This window comes from Squalius cephalus, assembly GCF_949319135.1.
Source record: "Squalius cephalus genome assembly, chromosome: 24".
Lineage (NCBI taxonomy): Eukaryota > Metazoa > Chordata > Actinopteri > Cypriniformes > Leuciscidae > Squalius > Squalius cephalus.
In genome coordinates, this window is record NC_137145.1 from 25,238,400 (window position 1) to 25,246,571 (window position 8,172).

Genomic DNA, 8,172 nt, shown 5'->3' on the forward strand with positions numbered 1-8,172 from the left:
ACTCAAAAAATAAAACAATGCAAGTCAATGGTGTGTTGTTTTGGACCAATGGACCAACTTTAATTCTATAGTGAAGCGATGCAACTGACGCCTGTTAGTCACTTGACAGTAAAAACATGGCGGATGTAGTGCATCCAAATTGTATTCATACCACCCATATTCATACTATATAGAAAATACTTTTTTAACGGCCGCAAAGTAAATTCCAATTCAAATGTAGTACCTACTCAGACAATACACAATTTCAGATTTGTATAGTAAGTCATTTTGGATAATAAAACTTAAAAATAAAACTTACCTTGGATGAATTTGATCTCAATGGCAAATGTGTAATTATGAGTTTAAACATCAGCTGTTCTCTATAGGAAGCAGCCATGTAGTGAATATTATTAAGAAACTAACTTCCCAACCAGTACAAACACTCCATGTGTATTTGGGCCACATTTGCAATTTGCGTGCACATCCTGTTTCCACTTGGTGTTTTTCCAGAGGGGTGATAGTCTAAACTGGCTCAAATTCAAGTTAGAATGTCTATGTTTCGACAACCAAGAACTGACCCATGTTGTTAAGTGAAGTCCTGAAGAGATCTAGCCAGGGGGAGTCTGTGTTTTGGAACAAGAGGTTTACGCCACCACCCATAATGGCATTGTGTTGCTGTCTTCTCCACAGACCACCAAACTTCATCAAACTAGCCTGTAGTCTTCATGGGATTTTTTTTCTCTCCCCCAGATGTGCTTCATAATAATGTTTTTGCCCAAATTAAATGTTGTAGCTCAAATATATTTTATGTTTTGTTCATGTATGCGAATTTTAAATATGAAATTGTTGACATACAGAGCTGCATATTTTCTATTTATAATATGGAAGAATGGTAAAGCTTTTATCATAATTTGAGACTTTTTAATTTAATATGAAAATATAACAGTTTGAGGTCAGTAAGATGTTTTAATGCTTTGAAAAAATGTATCTGATCAAAAAAATACAGTAAAACAGCAATACTGTGGAATAGCATTACAATTTGAAAAAGCTGTTTTCTATTGTAAAGTGTAATTTATTCCTGTGATCACGTCACATGATTCTTCAGAAATCATTCTAATTTGCTGCTCAAGAAACATTTCTGATTATTATCAATGTTAAAAACAGTTGTGCTGCTTCATATTTCTCTGGAGACCATGATTAAAAAAAAATCCAGGATTCTTTGATGAATAGAAAGTTCAAAAGAACAGCATTTATTTGAAATAGATTTGTGTTGTCACAATGTAAACATCTTTACTTTTTTCACTTGTGATCAATAATGCATCCTTGCTGAACAAAATTATTTATTAAAAAAGTTTTTGTATGCTATAGCCTATGACATGACTTTTAGAAAACTAAAGACAAGTAGCAGGATTTAATCAGTTTAATGTCACGGCTGTCAAGAAGTGTAAATTAAGACATTACCAAGTGATTTTCTTTCACATATACGTGGCCGCATTTTGAAAACCTTTTTGAATACAGACAGGGGTATTTATCATCAATTTAACATCCAGCGAAGGTGTCATTTAACAAGAAATCTTGAAAATAACAGCAAAAGTCTCCTCCAAGCAAGGTCACCAGAAAGTTCCCCAAACACAACAAACTTTATGCTTCATTAGAGCATTTAAACTAACATGTAGTTACACTTGGCTTGGTCGAGACAGTAAATAATTCAGGTTTGTTTATGGACAGCGACTCCAGACTGTGTTGACGTGATAGCCACTGTTTCTTTGTATTACAAAGGACGTGACCTTTTAATATTCACATGCCTCAGAGAATAACCAATTCAGTTGCTCCTGCTGCAAGCGCGGGTTAAAACAAAGGCAAGTGGCGTAAACCGACCCACCGAGACCTTCTGGCATCCTGCGTAGCTGATTCACACCCTGCAGAATCATTTAACTCAGGGTGGGAGTTGCAGAAAGGCAGCTTGGGAGTTCCCTGGGACGGCTGTTTTTATACGGCCCCTCGGTGAAACGCCATTCCTGTGACCCGATCAGCATGAGCGCACACGGCTGATCGTAAAAACCAGGAGGAAAGATGTTTTTCAAATTTGCACCATGGCCAATCTGGGAACAACTAATGCGAAGCACATGAGCATTTTCTTTTTAAACATGCACATAGATTTAATGAGATGTTTCAGATCTTTTTTTTTATGATGGGCAATGCTTCCTCACATCAGCTTTCTCACATGTAGTATTAGTGAGTCATGTTTTTTTCAGCATATTTTGCATCATAATCCTCCAGTGCAGTTCAGGCTGACTCACATGGCACACGCACATGCTACACTTCCTGCTTTTGTGCCCCATCTAGTGGATCAAACAGGCCTAACACAACTGTGATTGGTCCATTGTTCCTTGCATATAATATGGGCATATACATATTCCAGAATATATTTCATTGTAAATTACACTGTGTATATGTATTAGCATATTTATTTTGTTCTGATAATACATTATTTTACCTTTTACATATTTTATATTCTATAATATTTGACATAATCCTCTATACCACATTATTTTTTATTCTGGTCCACTTGTATTGCACTTTCATTATTGTATTTTTTTTTATATAATAATTGTATATTTTATATTAGCTAATGCAGTGTGAACTAACATGTCTATGAACGTTTATATAAACTAATGTTAACAAAGGTTAATAAATGCTGTAGAAATATATATTGCTCACACCGTTAGCTAATGTTAACAGATGAGACCTTATTGTAAAGTTTTACTAATTATTTTCCCCCAGTTGTGCTTCATAATGAAATTTTTGCCCAGATAAAGTTCAGAATATTGTTCAGATGTTGCTCTTTCATGACTCAGGTGACATAATGGAGTTCTTACATTTTTTCCGAGATTGAGAATTTTTGCAGATAAACTGAAAAATATAATATTGTTGACATACACAGAAGTATATTGTATTTTTATAATTAATGTGGAAAGTATAGCTATTGGAATATTTTGTTGATATTTTTTTTATTTTATTATTTTATTTCATATACCAAAAAAAAAAAAAAATGGTGTAAACATTGGTGTATGTAAGATTCTTTTTTTTAACTACTTAAATCATTTTTATATAATGCACTATAAAAGTATTAATGCATTAATTATGCAATGCAATGCACCTTATAATGGTCTCATGAATAATTGTAACCACAGTTATAATACATTATAATCCTTATATTCACTGAACACACCTTTATAAAGTGTAGTGAATGACAAGTATACACATGACAAACAACCAATTTCAGACATAACAAGGAATTTTCAAATATCATAATGCATTTTAACTTTGGTTACTATTATTTATGAAAATATATATTTTTATAGATATTTTTTTTTATGTTTCTGAAAGACTCAAAGGCTCAAGGCTGTGTTATTTCATATGTACCTGTCACAATATCCCTGTGTTTCTTTGGTCGGTGACTTTTATTTTAACATTCCTTTGTCTTGTATTGCCTATGTTCAGTTCCTGTGTGTTTAGTCCCTGGCTGAATCCGAAATCGGCCCCTAAACCCTCCATCACTATTCCCTACGTTAGTCCACTAATACAGTTCACTTGAAGGAGTGAATGAAAACGAGTGAGCGAACTCGGACAGCCGTTGAATGCACATCGGCTGAACACTCGTTATTGTGGTGCATTATGAGATTGAATGAGTGCACTCAATAACATCCACTATGATTTCGGACACCATTACAAATCGCTGTCCTGTCAAATGAGGCCGTATTTGAGGTTATGAGGGCGAATTCGGATTCAGCCACTGTTTCCATGGTTGCCATAGTTACTCATTGTTTCATATTAGTGTCTCACCTGTTCCTCATCATCCTGTGTCTTTATACCCTCAGTTAGCTTCTGTTCTTTGTCTTGTGTTAACGTTTCGTTGCTGGTGTTTATTAAGAGTACATTTACACAACATCGATATGCTAAAAACATAGAAGTTTTTCCTATGAGTTTTCCGCGTACAGTCGACATCATTGTCAAAACGATCTCCATTCACACGGATCCGCGAAAACGACTAAAAACGCCATAGTCTGCAGCCAGGCCATTAGATGGCGATGAAACACTATAGACTGAACACGTAATATGCATGTGAATGACATCATCTTCTTCAGAGGTTCACGTTTTTGTTGTTTACACGGAGACTGTTTTCAAAAGTTTGTGTTTTCAGCCACCCAAAACGGCGTTGTCATTTAAACGAACGACCAAAACGCATAAAAAGTTTTACATTTTTTGTTGAAAACGTTGTCGTGTAAACAGCCCCTAAATGTGATTTCATTGTTCATCTGCGCCACCTGGCCAGTATGTGTCAGTACCACTGTTTAGCCACTAAAGCTGTACTGTTATTATATCAACATAACCACTAACAGATATTTTGTTTCCTTGGAAAGTTAATTGCTCAATCCATAATGCTACTGTAGCATTGATCTCAGCTTAGCAAATGACATGGGCAGATGTACCAGCTGTTTATATCCATAGATTCTGATTTCCACTTTTAAATAAAAGTTTCTGCTAAATGCATAAATGCAAATATGAATTATATTACTAAAATTTTAAAGCAATATTAAATCACTTGCAAATATAGAAGCACATCATCACCGGGGTCAGCTGGAGATTATGGACGAGGACACCAGCAGTGCAGGAAACACCTCTGGAGCAGCTGGGATCCAACATCCCACTGGAGCTTTATGACTCTAATAAGCTGAATACCATATGCTGGTGCACCATATTTAAAACTCACTGACTTTCACTTCCCAGAGCTTGGTGCTTTTTGTCAAGGTCAAAATATAAGGCTCTGAGACTCTGACATTTGAAGCTTTGAAGGTATTTGAGTAGTTTAATGTGGAAAAATATGTTCTCTTTACTCTGAGGAATTGCATTTGGGAATTTTCAGGCCTTTTGGGAATATTTAGGTAGGCTTTTGGTGGGCGTACAGTGTAAGCAATCCAGCATTTTCCATATATACTGTTAATTAAACTCATCCACCATATGCTGTCTGGTACTTCAAGAGAATGCACATCCTGACGTTCCAAGTGAAATCCACCGACAGTATGTAGTCTTTGGCAAGACGTTACCTCAAGCAGCAATGAATATTTCTCGCTGCAGCCTGCGGATCTCAAAATAACTGAGAGCCAATATAAATATTGTGACATATTTAATTTCAAGTATCTCACCCTATGGTGAACTCCCAGAACTGAAGGATGGAACATCGAGCTCTGCTTTAGATCGCAGCGTCAGTCTCCTTTAAAACTGAGAAAACACATTTTGTTCTGTATTCCTTATATGTTTGCATTCTCATGTAACAGCTAAGAGGGAAAAAGACCTCACAATATGAGAATGAACTACGCTGACGCCACATCCAGCGTTTCATTATGCAATTATTCCCCTCAGAGCAGCCCTAGCGTCTGTTAATTGGCTGCTCCATTTCAGTGGTGTTTGACTGGAGCGCGCCATTCGCCTCACATAAGACCAGACTGACTAGATTAAGACGTCACTCCTTAAGAACCATGAGAAATGTGGAATCTCACGGCGGAGGAGAGAGCCTGAGTACAAACAGACACGGTAGAGGGAGAAAAGAGAACTTAGGAGAGCAAACGATGATTTGAAGGTTATGGAGTTCAACCAGGAGTTTATGCTCCTCTAATTAAGTCAGCTGGGACCGTGAAGCCGAACACATCACACTCTTTTCTGGGTCAAATAGAATGGCTAAGAAGCGCTTTGTGCAAGGCATCCAAAGCACATCCTAAATGTTTCATATTTGTTTGACACCAAATGCAGCGAGTCAAAAAACACCTTTAGAGCAATCTTTGATGTAGTTTTGCACAGCATGCTTAATGACTTTAAAACTTATTCCCAGTACATTCAGTGCTCTGATTCATGACTTGTATGCCAACCACTGATCTATAAAAATGACTGGATTACTCATGACGTCATATAAAGTTAAGCCATCGCATAGCCATATTGATATGATTCCCTCACATTCTATTGAATTAATAGGAATCATCTGATTTGAATGAGAAAACATTAGTCAGCATTTTTATATCTCCTTGTACATTCTTACAAAGCAAACATTTATGTGGATATCTGGAATTGCCCCTACTTATTAAATGCCAACAGTCCCAATCAAGAGAACAAATTACAGTGATGGAAAACATTGAGACAAGAAACAAATGCTTAACACAAGAACTTAAACACAGAGGTCAGTGCTTGGCCAATGCATTGGAACCATTGTATTGCTGTGGCAGAAAACCATGGAAGAAGACAGTTTGCGCTAATTACACTTGTGTTATGAATTGGAATGCAGTGGCGTAATGAAATCATGCTTTTGTATCCTGAGTATATTTCAAGCTTAAGATTGAGTGAGGTTTAGTCTAAGTGCCAAGCTACTGAAAAGAACATTACCATTGTCTTATATGGTGAACGAACAACACCTCACTGTTTAGTGGCATTCAACTGATTCACTACTCTGCACAAACAGCAATCAACTGCAATTTAAACATACCAGACCTGTTTTTTCTTCTGGTTTTTTGGGAGATATTCATTCCAAATATGTTGTGAAAGAATCCAGTTAAACTAAATGGTCAGCTGTGATTTCTCTTTGATGTTCTGGAAAAGATGTGTCTAATTAAATGCGTAGTTTTAAAAGTTAAAGTGTGTATGCCCCTTTAAGACAAACCACTGTCAAAACCAACGCTATCTCACGACCAATTCGTACGTATTTTACGAGGTGGCTAATTCGTACGATTTATCTAAACCCCAGTGACAGGTTTCAGGGCAGAGTAAGGGGTAGGTCATTCGTACAAATTCATACGAATTAACCACCTCGTAAAATACGTACAAATTTAATATCTCTTTATCAGCCCCAGAAACGCTGCCAGAAGCTGGTGTCTGGTTATACATCTCGTTTGCAGCAGGTCATAACAGCAAATGAGTTTTCTCGTCATGACTTCAGTCTGATCTGCTGTCTACTTTTTGAGCTTGTTTTGAAATGTCTTTGTGGCGTTTCCCTCCCACTTGTTATCCTTAATTCTCATTTGTGTTCACCGTCAAAAATAAATGTTTTATACATTTACGGTAGGAAATGTACTAAATATATTCATGGAACATGATCTTTACTTAATATCCTAATGACTTTTGGCATAAAAGAAAAATCGATAATTTTGACCCATACAATGTATTGTTGGCTATTGCCACAAATATACTCTTGCTACTTGTGACAGGTTTTGTGGTCCAGGGTCACATATGTGTATATACATGTATGTGGAACAGGACTTTAAAATAATGTGCCGTACCAGTAGGGGGCAGCATTCCTTATTGTATGACACAGCTGAGGCCTCCAGAGACATAAGGCAGACAGATGTGTTGTGTGTGCATGTGTTGAGGATCTTCTTGCAGGAGACTAAGCTCTTTTAGGGAGCACTATCATGTCTGTTTATAGCAGTGAGATGGAGGTGTAATTAAATGGGTAAGTTACACCATGCTCCCATTAGTATTGATCCACTGCTGTACGGATACACCTACAAAGTAGCCCCTTGCCGGCAGGGAAAGGAAGGTTTATGTTTCTTCCAATCTGCCGATTTTTTTTATATTTAATGGATACATTTTAGCCCATGGATATAATTGTAGCTGAGAGACCATCCTGAAGGTTGGCAGTTCTGATGCCACAACAGCTCAACATTGAAGAGTCACATGACCGCTTGTAATTAAAACAGAATGTGTGTGATTTGATGTATAACATCAGCTTGGCTATTGTAATGACCATCAGTGTGTAATCTGGGAAAGGACACCTTTGTAAAGCAATAATCATAAATTTGTGGTCCAACGAAAAAAAGAAAAAAAAGTTGCAGGTCAAAAACACTATTAGTGTTGCTTATGTTCTACAAATAGCACTAATATAATCATAATGGAGGAGATGCAGTATAAAAATAGCCTTTTAAACAGTTTATGGGTTTATGTGGAGATTTGAATTGCCATGTCTTTTACGGATTACTTTTGCTAAGAATTATTTTTGAGAATGTGGCAAACATTACTAATATTAATAATAAACACACACACACACACACACACACACACACACACACACACACACACACACACACACACAGAGTACCTGTCGAAAGTTCGGAAACATAAAACAAAAAAAAAAGTCTCTTCTGCATG